Genomic DNA, 25,041 nt, shown 5'->3' on the forward strand with positions numbered 1-25,041 from the left:
TAGGCTAGGCAGCGAGAACTTTCACCCTTCAAGCCATATTGCCCACCCTATTTTTGACAGAATCTTGATATGTGGCTCAGGCTGTTCAACAACTCATGATGCTATCATGTGTCATTAGAAGTCCTATTTATTATGTATTTTCTTCTCCAAATATATTTAATTTCAAACACAGGAATCTTTTCTAGTTATCTGGCTTGCCTTTGTCATAAGATAATTTCCTGGGAAGACTCGGGATACAGGAAAACATCTGGTCTAACTGTTTTGGGCTGTTCTACCAAGTCAGACATTGTGGTGCACCGTAGTCATATGGCACTGCTCTCTGCTCTGGAAAAGAGAGAGGCACTGGGCCCAGAAAACAACCATGTCCAGGCCTCCACTTCCTCTCTAAATACTTAGAACTTTCACACTTTTACATTTTGGCCTTAAATAGATCTAACTGAAGGTATAAGTAAGGAGATAAGTTCCCTTCACTTGTTCCAAATGGTCAGGCAAGAGATTCCCAGTGGCCTTCAGGGCTCTCTGCTTCATAGAGAACATCAAAAAGTCATGACAGTAAATCATAGAGAGGGAGAAGAAGAAGGAGGAGGGAGGAAGAAGAGAGAGAGAGAAACAACAATGGTTGTGCTTCCCCTCTTTGGAATTAGGGGCATAGTTTTTATATTGTTTATTAGCTTGCTTAAGAAATTTCAAAAAGTCCTCCAAAATAAATGTGAGCATACCCCTGAGCGACCAGGAGCATTTTCTCAGACTGCATGTTTCCTGAGGAAAATTTGGAATTCTTTTGCTTCTGGCTAGACTGGACTCGGTTCCTGCCCATTGAACTCTGCCAAAGCTTTGATCCTAAAGAAACACCTCTGCATTTCAAATTCAAGCCCACAATAGCAGACTTTGTGGTAGATGGATTTCACATTTGTGATCTTGCTAGTTCACACAGACTTTCCCAAACCGCACTCGCTGGGCACAGGGCGCATATCACATGTCCATTCCTATCTTCCAACCCTGGCGGCGGCTTCTGTCATAGGCATCGCACACTATCTTTTCCCCCTTCAATCAAACTTTCTCCTCATTAACCATGGCTCAAGAGTCTCTGGGATTTCAAATCTCTAAAGTATTTTCCTCTAAAATCAGAACCAAGATGGAATTTTCTCCCATATTACGAGATAGAGCCCCAACATGCAGCGACACCCAAAAAAAAAAAACAAACAAAAAAACAAAAAAACGACAGCTCCAAAATGTTGGGTTCAAGTGTTGCCTCAAAACATTTTTAAAATGCTTTGCCTGTTGTGAGTGAAAAGTGGAAGTTAGTTCCTACTATTTTTGAAAGAGGAAAAGCAAGCAAGGCAGAAAATTCCATTCCTGACATCCCTCAGTGGGATGTATGGGGCAGGACACTGGAGAACCTGCTGATTCTCAAAGCATGATTGATGGACTCTGGGCCCAGAGTTTCTCAAACTGCCGACTTCAAATAAAACACAGCTTCTATGGTGTCTCAGTGGTTGCTGCACTTTATGACCATGGATTTCTTTGTTCTTGGTCTGAGAGGTTAAAACTGTCTGAAAATACTTCTTCTATCCAAATGCTTACCCCTTCCATTCAAATATATTTCCCTCTACTACTCACGAGGACTAGGCATAACATTTTGAGCACAGCGATGAAAGAGAAGGGAGCTTTCTGCTTTCCTCTGATACAAGTCGCATCTCCTGTCGTTTATCACTCTCACAGCAACCTTGCTTTGCTGATATGTACACTCTGGAAGATGAAGTGCTCTGTGGACACCCTCAGCTTGCACCTACATACCTGGGCTGTGGGCAAAGTCCACATATTGTTTCTGCTCTTTTCCCTTGAAGTTTACCCAATTTAAACAGATTTAGCTCAGGCTAATCCTTGGATAGACATTTGAAAATGGAGTCACTGAGAGGATTCATCCTTGTAATGGACACTAAGGATTTAATTTTTGGTTCTATTCCCTCTCTTCCTCATTCCCTTCCTAATTACAATTTTTATTATTTTAAAAAAATATTTTTGTGTTTTTCCCCTCAGCTTAATGTCAGAGGAGTAAGATGGGATCCCAGAGTCTGACATTGCCTGGGAGATTCATAGAGTCAAACAAATTCTTCGTTGATATCACCTCTCCCTCTCCAAGACCTTACTTTAAAGTGGTTTATTATTTCATATTAGCGATTGGAAGACGTTTTTGACTGGAAGCTAACCATAGGATCCCTTAGAGGAACATGAAAGTCATTATAGCTAAGTCACTCATGAATAACGGGAGTGAAAAAGCTTGTGTCCACAGGAAAACCTGTAAGAAGCTACTTTTAGAGGAAAAAAATACTGTTAAAGACAGTGATAGGTTTTAGGCTGTTTCCTTTGACCTTTTTAGATAGCGTCTGTTGAGTTATATCTCAAAATTAATGTTGATGTCTTTTTTTTAGATGGTATGTCTTTCTGACATGTACTTTTTAGGGAAAAATGATTAGGGCGAATGCCAATCAAGATAAGTACTTATAGGTACACCTTATGTGGAATGGAAGTGAACACTTTGTATAGCAAATTCCAGACACGTTCTCTACCCAGATAATCTAGCTTAAATAGGATCAGAATGATGCAGAACACTGAAACATGCTGTTTACCCTGTTATGAAAGTCCACTGACACCAATACAGAACTAACTACAAGTCTGCAATAAACAGTCTTACCATGTGACATGTGCCATCTCATACGTCACCACTCCTCGGTGCTTGGGCTGAGACTGTCTGCTGTGAGTAGTGATGGGAAGTGCAGCCTCCGAGAAGACAGACGTGAGTAAGGACAGCAAGAGTCTGGAAGCGAAGCTGGGCTTACATTAAAGACAGAGACACTTTTAAAGCTTTGGATAGAAGCTCACAGATGATTCTTCTCAAAGTTGAGCCAACATGAATGTGATGTGCTACTTCGAGCATTTCCCAAAAACCCACAGATTGGCAGAAATTAAAGTCATTTTATTGTTGTACTATGATTTTTTTTTCAGTAATGTTGACTAAATCTTGCCTCTGCCCCATTGACTACATGTCTCTTTTAAAATAAATGGCCAACCATCTTCTTCTGTCCCTGACCTTATATATATTTTAATACCTTAGCTTCTGTCTCATCCCTGATTTATGAAGCCTCTCACATTTAAACACAATTCGTCTTTCTTCCCTTGAATTTTACTTGTAATATTTTTTTCTGCAGCAAAACCAAAGTCTTACACTGTCTGTACCTGAATTCCCAGCATTTCCTTTTACTTTTCCCCTTCTCCAGAAGGTCTGGGCATTTTGAGGAAATTAAATTGACTTTGCAAATTGACTTAAACGGTGTAAAAACTCATCCAGGATTTCCATGTGTCCTTATATACATGATGCTTACTATCAAACTGTTCCTATGGAACACCAACACCATTTCCCCCTTAGTTTTAGCCAGGAGACTGCTATTTCAAATGAATAAATGCAGTCTTTCCAATTTTTTGCGAAAAGAAAAAAAATTAATGGAATATCTTCTAATTCTAAGGTTTCCTACCACATTTTTCCCCTCAAAGGTTTGGTGCTGCTACTCATTGACTTTATTAGAATCTAATAAAACCTGGTGTCATATTATATATTGTGTTATTTTAAATTTAATATGTCAATATTAAACAGTGTTGTGCAAAGATCCCAATTACTTCCAGATGTCCTGCCAACTGACAAGTCCAAGGATCTCTGGTGTGTGTTATATGTTTGCCACAGTGGAAACTAATAGGAGATAATGTTCAAGAGCGAAAATGAGAAAGCTGAAGACTGGGAGTTCTATCGTAGGCACTACTCACGCCTTGCCTTCGTTACAGTCCCAGACTTTACTTGTGAACCCCACTGATGCATGAGTCAACTACGTTAGATGACCACATTTTGCAAAGGGAAAAGTTTCCTACTTACTCTTTACACTAGTCACAAAGAAGGAAAATGTATTTGATTTATTTTGGTCCATTTAAAAATGCATTCCAAAGGCATGCTTTATTGCTGTACCGGGTTTGTGAAGAACACATACAAAGGCACCCCTCAGCTGGCCTTCAAAAACAGAAGCTTTGAAACCGTGTGCTATAAAATGCATGCAATGCCTTAGAAGGTAGCCACTTTATTCCACAGGCCATGAAAAGCCCATCCAGAGTGCCCCTCACACAACAAGTACTTAAAGCTGGTGAGCCTAGAAGAAAACAAAACAAAAATAAAATAGAATAAAATAAAGATGTACAAAGAACAGGAAGCTTACTCCCAAACCCCAGATTTCCTCCAACAGCAACACTTCTCCAAAGGACAGGTAATGTGACAAAGTTGCCTCACTTCCAATCACCCAGCCCAAGCCCAGGGCCCCTCCTGCCCCCCAAGGATTAATCATCACCCCAGCAAAGCAAATGAACTTTCAATCAATAACAGCTACTGTTTCTTATACCAAGACTGTTTATGATTTAAAGGGGGGAGGGAAAACTAAATCAATCCTGATGCGAATGTTTTCCCTCTTGAAGAGTAAAAGTAACACCCTGTATTATGGCAAGGGGTGTGGAGAGATAGATAGATAGATAGATAGATAGATAGATAGATAGATATGATACACATATATATGTAGCATTAAAAATTGAATTTTTGTATACATTGATTTTATGAATAACCATCACAGAATAATACCAACACTGGCTACTATGGATTTTGATGAGCCAGGGCAGCCAAGCAGTTTTGATCTTAGGTCTTCGGACCATTGTATTTCCTGTTTGTATTCATACATTGGCTTGAAGAAATAGATGGAAGTTTAGGAACTTCCATTGAGAGATGGCGGCTGCATTGGGAGAGCCTGTGCTGTTTGGCTATAGGTATGAAGGAATAATCAGCTTGAGTGGAGGGGAGACAAAAGAGAGACGTTCCTACTATTTGCAGACTAGACTAGTCAGATATGGAGAGTTAGTGTGCCCATCCTAATAAAGTATTCCTACTCTGGTTGAAGATTCCTGCCCCGTTTCCTATCTATATACCAAAGGTAACCCTTACCTTGAACTGACAGAGTTCTGCTAAGATTTTTCAACATAATTATCAGTCCTTTAAACCCAAGGGATTCCAGTTCCTCTCTGTGTGTCTTCCACCCCTCTAGACTTCATCATCCAAGTACTTTTGACTCCTAAATCCAAATAGCACTGGTTGTCGCTCTTCCCACACCCTGAGTCTCCCTCTAGCCAGAGACCGATCAAACTGGACTCTTTATGAAACTGGCTGTATGACTTTGGCCTGTTTTCACGAAACCAGAAATAACTTCCATGAAGATTACTGAAATGAAATCATCTTTCACCTAATTGAGAAAAGCTACACTGACTTATGCCCAATTTTAAAGAGTAATGTGATTGGGGGGGGGGGACGGTGATGGGAGTGATTTCTTGACTGTTTTCTTTTACAGTTTGCTGAAATGGAACAAATCAATCCTGTCTTGATTATTTATAAAAACCTTAACACCAACGGGGCGGGGTGAACTAATGAAACCAGGCATAAGGAATGTGGAAACTTTCATTTCTAAACTGTTGGCACACAGACACACATTAGTGTCTTGGAGCTTTCAAGCATTGAAGAAATGACTTTTTTTTTTTTTTTTTTTTGCCTCCAACGACTGTCGACTGTCAGTGAATTGCAAGCATTTGCACCTAATTACTCCTCACTATTGCTGGCAAGCAGGCTAAGGTTCCAGCAAGAAGCCCACAGTTATGAAGAACTCTAAAGGCTCTGATACTGAGATCGAGGGGATTATCTCCTTGCGCCTCCAGGCTGTTAAGTGTTAAAAGAGAGCTGGATACATGGTTTCCCCCTTGTGGAAATTCCCTGTTTTAACACCCATTAAAAGAGGGTGACTTGTGACAACAAATGCTGGCAAGGATGTGGAGAAAGAGGAACACTCCTCCATTGTTGGTGGGATTGCAGACTGGTACAACCATTCTGGAAATCAGTCTGGAGGTTCCTCAGAAAATTGGACATTGAACTGCCTGAGGACCCAGCTATACCTCTCTTGGGCATATACCCAAAAGATGCCCCAACATATAACAAAGACACATGTTCCACTATGTTCATAGCAGCCTTATTTATAATAGCCAGAAGCTAGAAAGAACCCAGATGCCCTTCAACAGAGGAATGGATACAGAAAATGTGGTACATCTACACAATGGAATATTACTCAGCTATCAAAAACAATGACTTTATGAAATTCATAGGCAAATGGATGGGACTGGAAAATATCATCCTGAGTGAGGTAACCCAATCACAGAAAAGCACACATGGCATGCACTTATTGATAAATGGCTATTAGCCCAAATGCTTGAATTACCCTAGATGCACAGAACACATGAAACTCAAGAAGGATGACCAAAATGTGACTGCTTCACTCCTTCTTTAAAAGGGGAACAAGAATACCCTTGGCAAGGAATAGGGAGGAAAAGTTTAGAACAGAGGCTGAAGGAACACCCATTCAGAGCCTGCCCCACATGTGGCCCATACATATACAGCCACCAAACTAGATAAGATGGATGAAGCAAAGAAGTGCAGGCCAACAGGAACCAGATGTAGTTCTCTCCTGAGAGACACAGCCAGAATACAGCAAATACATAGGCGAATGCCATCATTAAACCACTGAACTGAGAATGGGACCCCCGTTGAGGAATCTTAGAAAGGACTGAAAGAGCTTGAAGGGGCTTGAGACCCCATATGAACAACAATGCCAAGCAACCAGAGCTTCCAGGGACTAAGCTACTACCCAAAGACTATACATGGACTGACCCTGGGCTCCAACCTCATAGGTAGCAATGAATAGCTTAGTAAGAGCACCAGTGGAAGGGGAAGCCCTTGGTCCTGCCAAGACTGAACCCCCAGTGAATGTGATTGTTGGGGGGAGGGCGGTAATGGGGGAAGGATTGGGAGGGAAACACCCATATAGAAGTTGAGAGCAATGTCAAAGCATGTGTAGTATGTTAGAAAGTAACCCTCTTTTTTTCATCTTTATTAACTTGGGTATTTCTTACTTACATTTCGATTGTTATTCCCTTTCCTGGTTTCTGGGCCAACATCCCCCAACTCCTCTTAACTCAAGACACATCAGGGTCTCATCTCAGGACAGTTAAAGCGTCACTGTTCCTCTTCCACACTGCTCACACTTGTGTCTCGTGTCAGGCACTAGTGTGTCCTTTCTGTGGCCAACTCTGTCCTCTAAGACTCCAACTACATACATCGTCATCACTCCTTCAGTTTCCATCACTGGGATAGAAGTTCAACTATTCAAGTGACAAGAACTCAGAGATCCCGACATGGTTGAAAGTTCTTCAGTTAGGAGAAGAAACTCATGAGGCCCATCTGTGGCCAGCACATGGAATTTCTTTTGCAGAATTATTCAAGAACAGACCTCCATAATTATGTTGAATGAGTGACTTGAATCGACGACTGGAGGTCAAATTGTTTACATAAAGAAATAGCTCTGCAGAATGGTTTTTATTGGAGCTGAGAAGTTCTGCTTGCCTTTATGGAGTGAACCACTTATTAAATACCTTACTCCTATGGAATCTCCTAACTTAATGACTTACAAGTTAAGTTTAAGCCCCCTAAGGGAATGATGGTAGCAGACCAAAGACAAAAGAAACATATCTGAATGTCGCAAAATTTCCTTATTCCTCTAAATAGTCATAACTTCTAAAATATTTCCAGGTGGTCTCCTGGAGTTTCCAAATTATAGTGAGCTGAGATCAATAACACACCTTGGAAGAGATAAAATGGGTAGACTTCTCCAAGATGTAGATGCACAAATGGGAACAAAATTTTACCCAAGCTTTGAGCAAAACAAATATTGTGAGTCATCCAAACTTTTAAATTAAGAAGAGCAGCCTGGCAGCAACCTATTTTGCCTGAGAAAAGCACATGTTGTTCAGCAGTGCCATGACTGTAAAACTGTCCCTAATTATATTTGATCATTGAGAAAGCATAAAATGTTATTATCCTGCTGTGATTTTATTTGAAAATAAAATTTAGCATTTTCCAAAATTATAATAGATTAGATTTTCTGGTGTTACTGTATCCTTGTAGTTTGCAATAAAGAGGGGGTGTGCCTACTATAAAATACATAGATACTTAATTAGTAATAGAACATGGCTGAAAATGGAGGTAACTTTTGTACTCTCTTTCTCTCTCTCTCTCTCTCTCTCTCTCTCTCTCTCTCTCTCTCTCTCGTTTCTCCTTCTCTCCCTCCCACCCACTAACACTCTTCAATTTTCTACTATCCCTTTTTTAAACTGGTGCTATCTTAAGATTTACAAGCTAACCTAAGGATGAGATAGAACTGAAAACATTCACCCCTGGTCCAGTAAGAGTGTCTCCTAGGCTAAAAGAGCTGTAGCTTGCTTGATAAGACTATGAATTTAAAATGTAAATCCTAAAGGGAAGGTTGGATAATACATCAGACCTTAAATGTCAATACAAATACTTAGAAAATAAATATAACAAGTATAAATATAATAAACGTAAGTAAATATAATAAATATAAATAAGTATAATATTTAAAACCTTCATACTTTTAATAAATTTATCTAATTGAAATTTCATTCTGGATACTTATTACTGATATATTTTACTGATATTGTGTAATGTAATTCTGTTTAATTGCGTCCTTCAATTAAATGCACTTCTATTAACTAATCACTCAAATTCTGTTATTTAATAGACTATGGAATGACTACTAAAGGGAGGCATTATAATTTCTTAGCTCTAATTCAATTATGCAATGTTTCTCACTTAATTTTTTCATTTAAAAACAAAGTTGCATTAGACAACTTTGTAGCCATGACAATGGGTGAGTTTGCATTTTTCCTTAGGGTGCATTTCAACATCTGGAATTACTGAATCAGAAAAGAGTTTAAAGTAAAATTGACTGCCAACTAAATTCTCCACATTAGAGAAAATGATACTTGTGTTTCTGAGGCTGGCTTGTATCACTTAATTTGATGCCCAGTTCTGTACATTTTTCTTCAAACAAGGTAATTTCATTATTCTTTAGGACCAAATAAGATTTGGTTATACATGTGTACAATGTCATCTTTATCGTATTTTATTAGCAGTTTATCTGGTAATGAGCAGCCGAGCTTTTGCCATACAATGCTGCAGGAAACATAGATGTACAGGTATTTCTACAGTAAACTGCCTTTGATTGAGGCCATTACGTACAACAAAGTTATATGGCTGGGCCACACACTAATTACATTATTAATTTTCTATGATCTCTATACTGATTTCCACAGTTCCTAGGCTAATTTTACACTCAGACTCCCATGAACAATGCATTAGAATCCGTTTCCTCCTCCATTCTTGTCAACAATCCTTATTGCTCTTTTCTTAAGGACAGTCCTTGTCAATGAAGTGAGATGGAATCTCAGTACGATTTTCATCTGAATTTCCCTTATGGCCAAACATAGTGATTGTTTTCCTTGAGGGTTACCAGGTATTTATATCCGATTTGAAAAGCGCTGAGTTGGTTTGACCGTTTATTTATTGATGAGACTATTTTCCATTTGTGCATTTAGTTGTGTCAACCTTTTCTGTATACCGTGGTTGCTTCATTACACTGATGTTTCTTTTTCTGTGAAGCTTTGAGTTGATGCAATCACATTGGTCAATTCCCACTATTATTTCCTAGGTTACCGGAGCTCTCATTGGTAATGCACTTCTCATAGCTGGACCTTGAAGACATTAGTGCTTTTTGACAAAATCACCTCATCTATCTCAAGTGTTACATACTGGCCATGAAGGTTCTTCTCACATACACTCGAATACCCTGTCTTTAGTTTTGTTTTCTTTTTTATCAGTAGTATTCAAATTACTACATTTAATTAATTATACATTAATTATACACTGCCACTTTCTGAGAGACAGATGGCATATGTCTGTTTGATTGATCCCTTGGGGATAAAAATCTCCTTTATCTATTTTTAAGTATTACTGAGAAAGAAGTCCCATGTAGTTATACAGAAAACAAAACAACACTATCATTAATTCTGATACCTTAACATTGGGTGAGCCCAGACTTTGTGTTATTTCTGATCTCTTAAAAAATTAGAAGTGGATGAAATGAATGGCTTCTCTTGGCATGGACAAGGGCTGTACATTACCACACACACTGAAACTATGCTTCATTCTAGAACAAAGTAAGTCGGTTTTTGGTTGGTTGGTTGGTTGGTTGGTTGGTTGGTTGGTTGGTTGGTTGTTAATAGAGAAGAAAGCCTGTAATTTTGCTAAAACAAATTTTAAACCAAAATTCTGGAGACTGACTATCATCCAACATTCTATTTGAAAGTCTTTTTGAGAGAAAAATAGCCCTTTGCTAAGAGAAAGGATGGAGAGTTTTTCCCATACACACACACACACACACACACACACACACACACACACACATATATTGCTATAGTTCATTAATTTCTTGGATCAAATTTCTTAGAAAGATGCATGCTTCAACTAATTGCTTACTTTTGGACATGCCCCCCAAGATCAAGGATAGAGTAATTCATTTGTACAGTGTTTAAAACACTCTGATTCTCTGATTCTGGTTAAACTCCACTCCCCTCAGTTTGCTTTCTGCTGCTCTTTGCCACACAGTTTTTTGAGCCGAATCTAGGTCCAGATTCCTCTCCATCCCAGTTTGCTTGCCTCTTATTAACTCCAGAGCTCTTTGGAAACTACTTTAATGTCTCCCTTTGATCCTTCTGGGTTTTTCCAGCATCTCTTGGTTTCTTCCAAACACTCAGCTGACAAATTTCTGGAAGGTAGCCTCTCTCAGTGACACTGTGAACTGCTAGTATCCTGACACCCACAGAAAGGCCTTTTGAGTGACCTTGAGAGTGTGGCTGACTGAGAGCTATATTGAATCCTGTCCTTCATTCTCTGGAAGGAGAAGACTTTCAGATAGTTGATTATTGCTTCTGTATAAAAATGTTGTCAGAAACAGCCAGCAATAAAAATTGTCAGCCACATTAAGGTTCCTCTAATTCTCCCAAATCCAACTCTTCCAGGTCTCCCAAGTCTCCCAAGGTCTACTTCTTTACTATAGAAGTTCTGTTTTTTGTTTTTGATTTTTGTCTTCCATATACTCATTCAGAATCAACATCCAAACCCATGGAACATATCTACATAGGCAAAAGACTACCAACAGCCTTGGTCTGAATGAAGACCAATGCCACTAACGTTTACATGGATATTTAAAGGTCCTGTACTGGCTCGTTTGTGTGTCAACTTGACACAAGCTGATGTCACAGAGAAAGGAGCCTCCCTTGAGGAAATGCCTCCATGAGATACATAAGGCACTTTCTCAATAGTGATCAAGTGTTGGAGGGCTCATTGAAGGTGGTGCCATCCCTGGACTAGTATTTCTGAGTTCTATACAAAAGCAAACTGAGCAAGCCAGGGGAAGCAAGCCAGTCACTAACATCCCTTCATGGCCTCTGCAACAGCTCCTGCTTCCTGACCTGCTTGAGTTCCAGTCCTGACTTCCTTTCGTGATGAACAGTGTAGAAGTTTAAGCTGAATAAAGCCTTTCCTCCAGACCTTGGTCATGATGTCTTGTGTATGAATAGAAACCCTAAGACAGTTCCACTGAGGGAAGAAAATACATGAATGGAGAACGTTAAGCCTCTGGGCTTCTGGAAACAACTCTTGACTTGCCTTGAGTCTTTGAGGACATCATTAATAGCATTTTCAGGTTTTAGAATTCTTACTTGTAAGAGGACCTAATGTTATCAGGAATTTTTACACCTCCTCAAGGTTAAGTAAGGACTTGAACAAAATGAGAACAGAGCAATTAATTGAAGAGGCAAGAAGAGCTCCATGTGGCGATATACTTTTAAATTTAGAAAATAAAATTTTGTTACTTTTTCCATGTGCTATCCTAAGCAAAAGCACGGCCAAGTAAGAGTTTTGGTGATAAGATATAGACTGTTAGGAGATCACATAATTATTTAATGTGCTTATGTTGCAGTAAAGGCTACAAGCGCACATCTAAAGTCTGATGAAGCCTTCATAGACTCCATAACTCTAGCTGGGTGATATTTATTATGTCCCCTTGTTATCTTCAACCCCATTGAACACACAGCATTCAGGCTTGTTTCTACCTTGGTATGGATATATCCAGAGGCCTTTCTCCTTACCGTATTTATTAAATGTATTCAACTTAGTATATGTGATATATCCGTGAACCTCAGGATACATAATATACTTACAACTTCAAATGCTAAAGTACTTTTCTCTTTCATTCAATACATAAAGATGAATAGATGTTAAATTAAAATCACTTTGTAGACTGTACTTGTAGGTTCTGGTAATGATGCTAATGATGTTTACATTCAAGTTATGAAATATTATTTTCATTAATATAAATTTTCTTGAAAGATAAACATCATAAAATAGCCATTCTAGACACTGGTAGTAAAAAACACTTGTGGAAGTCTCCCAAGCAGACAGCTAAGTGTAGAATCTGTGTTTTCTACAGTTCTAATTATCTACCACAGCATTTTGTATACCTTTGAAGACCTAAGCAATAAGCAGTAAAATAAATTCCTTTTTTCAGACTGAGATTATCCATAAGGTATCTCCAGCTTTTTAAATGTGACACAGTATTGTCTTATACAAACTATACATCAAAGAACAGCACAAGAGTTAAATAACAGTGTGGAAAATAACTCAAAGTTTTGAGTTAATTTATGTTAGTTTATGATTTTAGTTATCCTTGGCTTTGCAAAGCCCATGACTGGCAGATTAAACACCTCTAATCATTGACTTTAACTATAGGAGTAAAATACAAGATATTGCTGTTGATAATAAACCATGGCTCATAGAAAAACGGTGCTCCACTTTCAGTCACACCTAAGCATTTACTAGCTAAATACCCTTAACAGATTATATAATTTGTTTACACTTGTTTCCGCATTGGTAACATGAGAGTCATAGTAATGTGAGAGATGAGAAGATTTGGTGAAATGGATGTAGAACACTTAGCAAACTTGAAAACACTCTGTAGTGCGTTTTGCTCTGACTGTGAGGCTTAGAGATGTTGGGGATAGTTTCATTATATAGTAGAACTTAGCATGCTTGAGTTGCTCTTACATCCAGTACTCAAGACGTACTGAGCAAGAGGAGAATTGTTTAAACCTAGTTAATACAGAAGGAATAAATTTTAAGTGTTGGAGAATGCAGTAGGGTGACTATAATTTATAATAGTTGATTATGTAGCTTATAAAATAACAGAAGACAAGATATGAGTGACTCAACATGAAGAAATTATAAATATTTATGGTCTAGAATGCTAGTTGCTCCTATTTAATTATTACATATTGTACATTGCAAGCTATAAATGAATGTCAGGCTATAAAGACACTCAACTTATGTGATAATTTTTAAAATTAAAAATATAAATGCCAATTGATTCTCATCTTCACTCTCGTCATCTCTCTGGTTCTTAGGTGCCTGTATATGGCAGCAGAAGAGGGTGAAATGCTCTAACAAGGAAGGTGAGGAGTTGGAAATGTTGACTATAGACATTGGATGGAGATGAATGCCAGCAATGTCGTCTCTGAAATAAAAAAATATGGTGGAGAAAATAACCAGATAATCCTCAGGTGAAATTCTCAGGGAGCCAAAATATAGATTCTCACTATAGCCACTTGATTCAACTTCAGAAAGCATGTCCCAGATGATCTACAGACTTTTACAACAGAGCTTTAGGAGCAAGGCCAGTTAAGAGAAAAGGCGAAGCATCGTACTGTGGATAGTTGAGTAGAATAGCACAAGACAGTAGACCAAACATAGCATTAGTTTCACAAACTCGAACCATTGTTGCTCTGCTGTGACAGTGTGACAGTTCAGAGTGGTCCCACCTTGACATACTTCACCATCTTTGCAGAGAGAAATGATTTTGCTGAGCACATAGCAGAATTTAAACGGTGGCTGAATTGCTAAAAGGTGAAGGTTTAAATCAAGCATTCTGTTTACAGATGCAGGAGAATGTGACATTACAAGATATTTGTATTTTAAAAGTATAGCCAATCCTCATTAGTAGCGGATTCTGTGTTTTCTTGTTCGCTATAGCTAGTGTGTACTTCCAAAATCTATATATGTGATGGGCTAGGGTAAAGTAACGGTCTGTTCTATGTGTCCTCCTCAGAGATTGTAAAATACCAATGACTGCAATTCTATGTTTTAATGAGGACTTTGCTATTTAAACTTCTTCCAAACTCACGATGAAATATTGTCAAAGGCTTCTGAGCATAAGGAATCTATCTTAGGGACAAAATATGCATGATATATAAGCATCAATCAGGCATCTATGACTAATATTTGGTCATGAGTTCAATTTTAATGAATCAAATGACTTAGTAGTTCAATTAAATAATGTATTTTAAAACAAAGCAGACAAGAAAAAAATACAGTTGTGTGTTGATCAGTTGATAGAAAGGTGCTCAGAGGCATGCAGGAACCTAATGCTCTATTTCCCTTACAGGACATGATTTAGCATTTACTAATTCAATACTTACTGCTGAGTTTACTATCTCTCATCTTGTTTTTCTTTCACTAGAATAATTGCTATCACGGGTTGAACGTTAAATATCCAGCACAGATTCTTGAGTGCTTGACTCCACAGGTAGTAGCACTGTCTATAAAGATTGTAGAACTGATATGTGACCTAGCTAAAAGTAAGCAGGCTTTGAAAGTGAGATCCACCTTGAGTTCTGACAAAATGTCTCTGATTCCTCATCCATCAAGACGTGAGAATCATCTGCCACATGCTCCAGCTGCCATGAACTCGCTCGTGCCTTTCTCTTTTGTGATGAATGGAAAACACGAGCCAATATAAATCCCTCCTCTGGTAGGTGAAATTACTAGACATTTTATCACAGTCGCGAGGAAAGTAACTTCGATGGTTTTTTAATTACCAACTCCACACATCTAAAAGCATGAGTCACAAATGAAGATCTTCTAAATTAAATTGACCTGTGAGTATGTCTGTGGGGGGATTATCTTGATTGATTAGCACTGGGGTGGGAAGATCTGCCCTTGATAGATGGGACTATTCTCTGGGCAAGATGTGCTGGGTTGTTTGAGCGCCAGAATGCACGCATTAATTCACTGTTCCATGCTCTTTACTGTGGTTGTGATGTAGCTTTTTGCTTCAAGTTCCTGCTGCCTTGAATTCCTCACAGTGATGGACTGAAACTTGGAATTAAGAGCCCTAGTCACTTTGCAATGGTATTTTATCAAACCAGCAAGAAAGATACCTAAAATAATAATACAGAAAATTGATACTGAGAAATATGGCTTTGGTTGGGTATTTTGTCACAAATGATGAGATAAAGGAGAGTTTATTGATAATTTCATCCAAATCCATAATTTTGTATACATTAATTGATTACATTTAAATATGGCTTATGCTATTTCTCTAAATCTAGATTTTTTGCTTGGTTGAGAATGTGAGGATGCATTTTACAGTGACGAAGGACCTCTATCAAGACTAAATGAGATCCGTGTATTAATATTTTTGCTTATTTAAAATATTTACTATTATTATGAGTATGCCTTATTTAGACAAGTAGGTCCACGATGTTTCCTTCTGTAATACATTTTTCTTTATGTTCCATGGACCCTGCAGAGCTCAATCTTATATCAGGGCAAATAGGAGAAATGCAGCTAACTTAGACAAAATTAGGACATAAAGAGAAATCCGAGTCATGGGGGTAAACTATTCAGAGAAGCACATAGTTACCTGTTTGACCTAAATGAATCTATCAAATTCAATGATCACTTGCACATTTGCTTAGTGAAAAACATTTTGCTTTGTGTGCCAATATTCAGCCTTCAGGTCTGTGTTACAGTAACACTATTACAATCCCAGTTTCATTCTTGTTTCCAGTTAGGGCATGATGAGTGCCCTTTGCACTCATGACTGAACGACTATGCATAATCAGTCCTAAATAATCTTCTTTGCCTGACTTTTTTCTTGTCATTTTGTTTGCCCTACAGTATGTGGGTTTGTTTTAAATTTATTTATATCCTAAATTCTAACTCCCCTCTCAGTTCCCCCTCATGGATTCCCTCAATCCATCCCCACTCCCCTTCTCCTCTGAGAGGGTAGAGGCCTTCATTGGTATCCTCCTACCCTGGCATATCAAGTATCTGGCATATCAGTCCTCTACCAGTGCAGCCAGATAAGGCAGCCGTATGTGCTGAGGTACTCAGTCCAGCCTGTGTATGCTCAGGCTAGTGGCTCAGTCTCTGAGAGCTGCCAAGGGTCAGGGTTAGTTGACTCTGTTGGTCTTCCTTTGGAGTTCCTATGCCTTTCAGGGCCTTCAATCCTTTCCCCAACTCTTCCACAAGCGTCCCTGACCTCTGCCAGTGTTTGGATGTGGGTATCTGCATCTGTTTCAGTCATCTGCTGGGTGGAGCCTCTTCAAGGACAGTTGTGCTAGACTCCTGTTTGCAAGCACAATCGAGTCAGTAATAATTATTATTATTAACAGTGTCAGTGGTTGCTGCTTGCCGATGGGATGGGTCTCAAGTTAGGTCACTTATTGGTTGGTCATTCCTTCAGTCTCTCTTCCATCGTTGTCCCTGCGTTTCTTTTAGACAAGTCAAACGTTGGGTTGAAAGTTTTATAGGTGGGTTGGTGTCCTTAACCCTCCACTGGGGTCCTGCCTGGCTGCAGAAGGTGGCCTATTCTTGTTTCAGGTCACCACTGTTAGGCACCTTGGCTACAGTCACCCTCAATGACTTCTGGGATCTTCCTCAACCCCAGGTCTCTAGAACTTCCTAGAATCCCTCCTGCCAACCCTGGTAGCTGCAGGTTTCCATTCATGCTTCATCCTTCTGGTCCTCTTTTCTGTCACTCCCTGTACATGATCCTGATTCCTCCAGTTCCCTTCCTGACCCACTCTCCTACCCAGTTCCCTTCCTTACTTTGCCTCCTATAATAATTTTACTCCACCTCTAAATGAGATTCAAAGCATCCTTGCCTATGCCTTCCTTCTTTTTGTTTAATTACTTAGTTTATTTATTTTTATACTCCAGATTTTATTCCCCTCCTGGTTTACATCCCCTCTGACTGTTTCACATCCCATACTCCTCCCCCACCTCCACCCTCATCTCCACAAGGATGTTCACATCAGACCCCTAAACTCCCTGGGACCTCCAGTCTCTTGAGGGATGGGTGCATCTTCTCTGACTGAACCCAGACCCAGGAGTCCTCTTCGGTATATGTGTCGGGGGCCTCATCTCAGCTGGTGTATGCTGCCTGGTTGGTGATCCAGTGTCTGAGAGATCTATGGGGTGTAGGTTAAGTAAAACTGCTGGTCCTCTTACAGATCAACCTCCTCCTCAGCTTCTTCCAACTTTTTCCTAATTCAACCACAGGGGTCAGCAGCTTTTGTTCATTGGTTGGGTGTAAATATCTGCATCTGACTCTTTCAGCTGCTTGTTGGGTCTTTTGGGGGGCAGTTTTGATGGTTCCCTTTTTGTGAGCGCTTCATAGCCTCAGTAATGATGTCAGGTCTTGGGGCCTCCCCTTGAGGGCCTGTCACTGGACCTTCTTTTCCTCAGGCTCTTCTCCATTTCCATCCCTGCAGTTCTTTCCAACAGGACCAATTATGGGTCAGAGTTTTAACTGTGGGATAACAACCCTATCCCTCACTTGATGTCCTGTTTTTCTGCTGGAGGTGGGCTCTACAAGTTCCCTCTTCCCACTGTAGGGCATTTCATCTACCCCCCCCACACACACACCAGGTCCTGAGGGTCTCTCACTTCCCAGGTTTCTGGTATGTTCTGGAGGGTACTCCCAACCTCCTACCTCCCAAGGTCGCCTGTTTCCATTCTTTCTGCTGGCCCTCAGGACTTCAGTCTTTTCCCCCCACCTGATATCAGATCATGATTCCCTCTCCCCACACCCCCATCCCCTTCCATCCAAGATCCCTCCCTCCCCCTTGTGGTTTTCTTCTCTCTCCCAAGTGTGACTGAGGCCTCCTCACTTGTGACCTTCAGCTTGTTGACCTTTTTTAATTCTATGGACTGAATCTTGGGTATTCTGTACTTTTTTTTTTTACTAATATCCACTTATTAGTGAATACATACCACGAACATCCTTTTGGGTCTGAGTTACCTCACCCAGGATGATATTTTCTAGTTCTATCCACTTGTCTAATGTCCACATATCAACGAGTGTATACCATGCATGTCCTTTTGGGTCTGGGTTACCTCACTCAGGATGAAATTTTCCAGTTCCATCCATTTGCCTGCAAAATTCCTAATGTCCTTGTTTTTAATAGCTGAATAGTATTTTTAAATGAACCACATTTTCTGTACCCATTTTTTGGTTGAGAGACATCTGGGTTGTTTCCAGTTTCGAGCCATTATGAATGAAGCTGCTATGAATAATGGAGCATGTTCTGTTGGTACGGTGGAACATCTTTTAGGTCTGTGCCCAGCAGTAGTAGAGCAGAAGAATCTTGAATGGCCGAGAAGCACTTACAGAAATGTTCAATATCCTTAGGCATCAGGGAAACGCAAATCAAAATGACCCCGAGATTCCGCCTTACACCAATCAGAATAGCAGATCATTACTCAACTGATCAATTTAATAATTATTATTGAGTTATTGATCAATAACTCAAGTGACAGCACATGCTGGCGAGGATGTGGAGTAAAGGGAATACTCTTCTATTGTAGGTGGGATGGCAAATTCGTACATTCACTCTGGAAATAAAACTGGTGATTTCTCAGAAAATTGGAAATAGTTCTCCATGCAAAGTGTTTTTTTTTTTTTAAAAAAGCATCATTTCTGAAAACACAAAGAGTCAGTAAGTAAAATGGTTTACCACTATAGAAATTCATTGTCTCAGGATGAACCTAGAGTCCAGATTTTAGATTTGAAAGCCAGGAAAATCTGATTTGACCCTTAGTAATGGAGACACAGTTTCTGTGGCCTCCAAATAATCAACTAATGCAATCGTATGCAGACAAAAAAAAATAGCTCAGCTCATAAGTACATTGTAGGACTTGATGCTAAATTTAGATCTGAGGCCTATACTAATGTGAAGTTCTATTTTACTCTTGCACAATTTCTCAAATGGTATTAATTATCAATCGCCCTCGACACTGCTTCGTTGGTGTGTTTTAATCTTCTGAGAAGAAGAGAACAAATAACATGAACATACTGATATTGACAGCCTCAGGCATTGTCTTGTTCAATTGTCAGAGAAAACGATCAAAATGAGCAGAGGGGATGGAGTTATCAATAGAGATTGTGCAGCTAGTTAGCAGAGCCAGTCTTCTTACACAAAGACATCAAGTCTCAGCCCTTTCACTATTTGACATAGTTTCATGTAATAAAAATTTCAAATTTGAAATGTCTCCTAAGTATTCAGTTGTTTAAAGTTACCTGATGCCTTTGGGAGGTAGGGTCTACTTAAAAGATTTAATTTACTCACTGGGGAGTGTCCTTGAAGTGATACTAGAATCTCTCTCTCTCTCTCTCTCTCTCTCTCTCTCTCTCTCTCTCTCTCTCTCTCTCTTCTTGGTTAATGAGTAACAAATTTCTCCTGTGCCCTGAAGGTTGAGATGAAGGATCTATGTATTTATATACTTCAAAATGAGTGGAGAAGTAGAGGATCTCATGAAGCTCACTCAGGAGATGTTGCTCCTTATAGCGGCTGCTGTCGGTGAATGGCCTCCCAGTATCCCTTGAGCCTTGATCATGTTGTATACGATAGCCAGTTTCAACCATTGGTCTCTGTATGCCTTTCTGTGGGCTGATCATACAGCCCTCACACGGAACTATTTGCAACTAATAGTGAAAGTAGCAGACAACTGGACTGTCCCCCTTCTCTCCTGTCCTCCACGACTCACAACCAATGACTGATTAGAACTAATGTTTAATCTAGTATTTTTGGCTACTTGGGCAGGTGATTCTGTGGTTTGGTATTGCAAACAATAACACCATGATTTTTCTGAGACTTTCGTAATTTTCAATTCCCATGATTTTTGTCGATAATAGCTTAGAATGCCACCATCTAGTCTCCATCCTCTTTTCCTTTCTTGCTCTCTTATTTACCTCCTTTTATGTTTGTTTGTTTGTCCATATACTTGCAAAGGGTTCTGAAGATGGAAACACACACACTCCTCCAAAAAAAAAAAAAAAGAAAAGAAAAGAAAATGAGGTTGTCTACATTAGTGGTTAAATTGTACTTTATTAACCAATCCCTCTGCAGTAGCCCATACACCATCCGGTTTACACTGTATAAAGTATCCTTTACACACTTTAGAGTTCACACCATATCTCTTTACCCTTCTGTCTATCCATTGCTGACAAAAGCACTGATAATTCTTCCACTAAATGTAGTGTACTGAGTTGACAGCCACCACGGTAACAGGAAGAACATTGATATGGTTTTTGGAGTCCCTTTCTAGATCCGGATAGACAGTGGTTCTAAACCTGGGAGTCATGACCCTTTCCCAGGAGTCATCTAAAACCACCAGAAAACACAGATTCTTAAAATACAATTTATAACAGCAACACAATTACAGTTCTGAAGTAACAACCAAAATAATCTTATGGCCGGGGATAGGGTCACCACAACATGCAGACCTCTATTAAGGGATCTCAGCATCAGGAAGGTTGAGAGCCACTGGAGAGAGAATAGTTTATTCAATACAGAATAAAGCAGGGGAGCAATAATTAAAGTACTCCTACAGCCTGGGAAAATGGGGCATGTGGGGGAGGGCAGTCTGCTTGAGTTCCCTCCCATCTCCCCACTTTCCCATGATCTCTAACCTGCATCTTGATCCTTGTCTCTGGGTCTGCTTCTGGGTCCAGAAACCAGAAAGCAGTCATTAAATGCCCTCCAAATGCAGCATGTATTTCTATATGCAAGGTTACCAGAAGTTGTGGAAGGAAATGAAAACATTCCATTCTCCTGCAGAGGTCAGGAATGCCCGGAGAGTTAAGGATGTGAGGATACGTGTTTGCAGAGCATCTCGCAGGTTAGAGGTGCTGAGGAAAGACTGTGTCCTGTCTGGAACCTTTTCTTAAAAGAATGTTTTACTGAATGAGCTGAGTCTGAGATCATAGCAGTCTGTAGGCAAAACTGTAGTTCCCCTCCTTCTTATCCCTATGCTGGACTGTGGCCCAATAAATAATTGTTTGCTTATTTTCTTGCTTCACCCATCATATTCAATTCTTGCCTTCTATGTCTGAATTTTATGACTACATGCTGGAAGGCCTTCATAGCGCTCCCTTTTACACTGTTTAAAACATATGTGATACCTTATTCTTTTGGTTTGGGGGTCTTTCTGCTTCCCCTAATAAATCTCTTCTTTTCTTTACAAACTAATTTTCGTGTCTTCTATTTAAATTTCAAATGCTGTTTCTTTTACAAAGTCTTGTCTACTTGTAATTTCTCAACTTTATTTTTCAGTCCGTAATTTCTAGAGACACACCAAAACCAAACACACAAGCATCTTTTCAATATACTAGGGATAGTCATGTTTTAAAATATCACCCGTGATAATGATTTCCAATATTATTTAAAAAAATAAATCTGTGTTCCTGACTCTGTTTGTATCTCCATTTAAAACCCAAGAGTTTAAAAATGATACTTCTTTTGCCCAGCATTCTATTCTGCATATCTAAAGCTGATTTTCTTCTTTCTTCTTCCTGATGCCTAAGAGTAAAGTTAAAAATTGGAAGACAGCAATTACACTTCCCAGAAGATAAAAGGCTAATGTTTTGTGTATACTGGACCACATGCACTTCCCTTTGAAAATGTACTAGGAGAAGCAAAGGTATAATCTACCTGTCAGAGCAATGCACTTGCCTGATTCTAACAGGCTTTACAATTGTCTTGTCACCGAGTCATTGTATGAGCTCTATTTTGTAGCATGTGGAGTAAGCAAAACCAGGGAAAGCAGGTAAGTCTTCACCTATGATAGACTCAGGCAAACAGACGCAACAAAGGATGCCATCCTACTTAAACAAGACCCAAGGAGCTTGGGGAAAGAATGGAAGGGCCATAGATTTGGCACCGGCAACCACCACAGAAGAATTGTAGATCTGTGAAGGAGAAGAGCCTGCTTTCAATATCACGGAGTCCAGCAGAGCACAGTGAGCTGAAGCTCAAGAAAATGAACTACAATCTGGGAAACATATGAAGGATGATTAGTGAGTGATTTACAATCCTCTTTTTGGCAACAAGGGAAGTGTTGGGTGAAGAGCAATGTGGAGCAGGAATCTATCTTGTCCTGTAGTAATCTGTAACTGTTCTGTTCTTGTGGTGGTTTCGATGCCAAGCCCTGGTGCCAAGTACAGTCTCGGGCTCCGCGACCACTTAACAGAGGCTCCAGCTTTCTCCCCTGGCTCTGTCAGTTCTGGGAATCATGCAGGTCAATGAGCTGTGCCTAAGAAAAGCAAAACCTACACATTTACCTTAAAATCGTACAAGTATGCTTTTCTCCATCCAACTAGAGTTGAGATGTTCAGCTTAACTTTTATGATGAAAGTATCTTTCCCAAAATGTGGTGACTCGTGTTCCCACTTTTAGTATATGCAAATGGTCATTTCTTTATAGTGGAACTTTTTTTTCTCCATCTTTATTAACTTGGGTATTTCTTATTTACATTTCAATTGTTATTCCCTTTCCTGGTTTCCAGGACAACATCCCCCTAACCTCTTCCCCTCCTCTTCTATATGGGTGTTCCCCTCCTCATCCTCCCCCCATTACTGCCCTCCCCCCAACCGTCCCATACACTGGGGGTTCAGTCTTCGCAGGACCAAGGGCTTCCCCTTCCACTGGTGCCCTTACTAGGCTATTCATTGCTACCAACGCAGTTGGAGTCTAGAGTCGGTCCATATATAGTCTTTGGGTAGTGGCTTAGTCCCTGGAAGCTCTGGTTGGTTGGCATTGTTGTTCATATGGGGTCTCAAGCCCCTTCACTTCTTCCAGTCCTTTCTCTGATTCCTTCAACAGAGGTCCCGTTCTCAGTTCAGTGGTTTGCTGCTGGCATTCACCTATGTATTTGCTGTATTCTGGCTGTGTCTCTCAGGAGAGATCTACATCCAGTTCCTGTAGGCCTCCACTTCTTTGCTTTATCCATCTTATCTAGTTTGGGGGCTGTATAAGTATGGACTACATGTGGGGCAGGCTCTGAATGGGTGTTCCTTCAGCCTCTGTTCTAAACTTTGCTTCCCTATTCTATAGCGTACCATTTAAAGACAAAGAAAACAATAGAGAACTCAATCCATAGACTAAAATGCTATAAAGCAAGTTTGATAGCTCTCTTTTTCTACTATGTATTTGAATGAGGAAGGGGCAGCCCAGAAGGAGGCCAGACAAAACAGACACCTTTTATACATATCAAATTTTGGCTGGAAAGAATAAACATTGTTATGGGGTTTGTGCCTTCGGAAGGCTGGGGAGCCGTGATGGTATAGGGTGGATCTGCAATTCTACACATGCCATCACGTAGCGTTCTCTCTCTCTCTCTCTCTCTCTCTCTTTCTCTCTCTCTCTCTCTCTCTCTCTCTTTCTTTAACTTACTGGAAGTGACAGGCCTTGGATTCCGTACAACCCTGGATATATGGGAAGGATGTTCCCCACATGGCAGAAGGGAAATGGTTCAGACGTGTGCATTCCTGAGGCCAGCAGAATGGTGTGGTCTTCGTGAATTCCACGTATGTTTGAGTCAAGGTAGCCACAGGGATGGCGCTGCATACAGATAATTTAGACTTACCCTATTCAGGCTAAGAATGCACATTAGGTTTTAGTGAGAAGAGGGAGAAATGGCTTCCGGCCATGGTGGCCATTGTTCTGTGTGGGTTTGTTACATCATCTTTTTACAAAGAACATTTCATCAGATAACTGAAAGGATGCAGATTCTTTTTTCTACAGCATTAAAATACGTAAACCAAGTAGAATATAGGAAGATCTCATACCCATAGCACCTAAATACGGGGTAAAATCTTTATGGCATATCAAATTTTGATCTTTTCCTATTCATAATTGAAATTGTATGTATAGCTTTAAATCCATAGGGTATACCTGCTTATATGTCCTGCCCTTTTGTTTTTACAATACAATACTACAAGCCTTTTAGTACATTAATATTCTTTAAACATTTGGTACTCAATGTGTGCATAATAGTTCACTGTATTACTATGTACTGAATTATTTTAGATGTTCATGTTGTTGATAAGGTCGCCTGAATTATTTTTACTACTCTGTGTAACCAGGCGGTGGACATTCTCTAACAGAAATCTTTGCTGTATTTTTCTCAGCTTCCCCAGCACATACTATTTTCAGGAGGTTGTGTAATTTTTAAGTAAAGATAACTTGACTAAAGCCCTAACCAGAAATCTTATTTGTCTCCTGTTCCACACATCCTGTTCATATAGGACCACCATTTGCTTATAGTCTCTGGCTTTCTGTTTGTCTAGTGATTTAAAACTAATGGTCCTGCTCTCAAGAATCCACCCAGATGATTCTTCAGCCTCAATGCTTCACCTTGGTTGCCCATTACCTCAAGTGCCAATACCCATTCTTGTTATAGAAAACATCCCCACTGACTGGGGTTTACCTCAGCAATGCCATCTCTCTGATGCTCAAGTTTCCCTTAACCACAGAGAAGCATCCTGCTCAGGTACTGAGGCAGCTTCCTGGAACGCAGGCCCCTTTCCCTCAGATCTCCGATTTGATCACAACTTGGCTCACCTGCTTGTAATAGAGCTCCAAAGGTGTGGCTCCCTGGAGCCGCCTGAAGGCTCTGCCGGTGAACAGCACAGCAGGACCTCACACCTGCAACACATTTACTTCCAAGTCTGAAAGAAAAACACCCTAACCCACACCCAGGGAGACAGAGATAGAAAAGAACGCGGGTCTGGTTTAAATGTATGAATTATTACTCTTGAAAAGGAAATGAGGAGAAAGCTGAGCTACTGTGCAATCGAGCCTAGGTGAAGAAGGCGGGTT

The sequence above is a fragment of the Rattus norvegicus genome, chromosome 13 (genome assembly GCF_036323735.1).
Source record: "Rattus norvegicus strain BN/NHsdMcwi chromosome 13, GRCr8, whole genome shotgun sequence".
NCBI classification, from domain to species: Eukaryota; Metazoa; Chordata; class Mammalia; order Rodentia; family Muridae; genus Rattus; species Rattus norvegicus.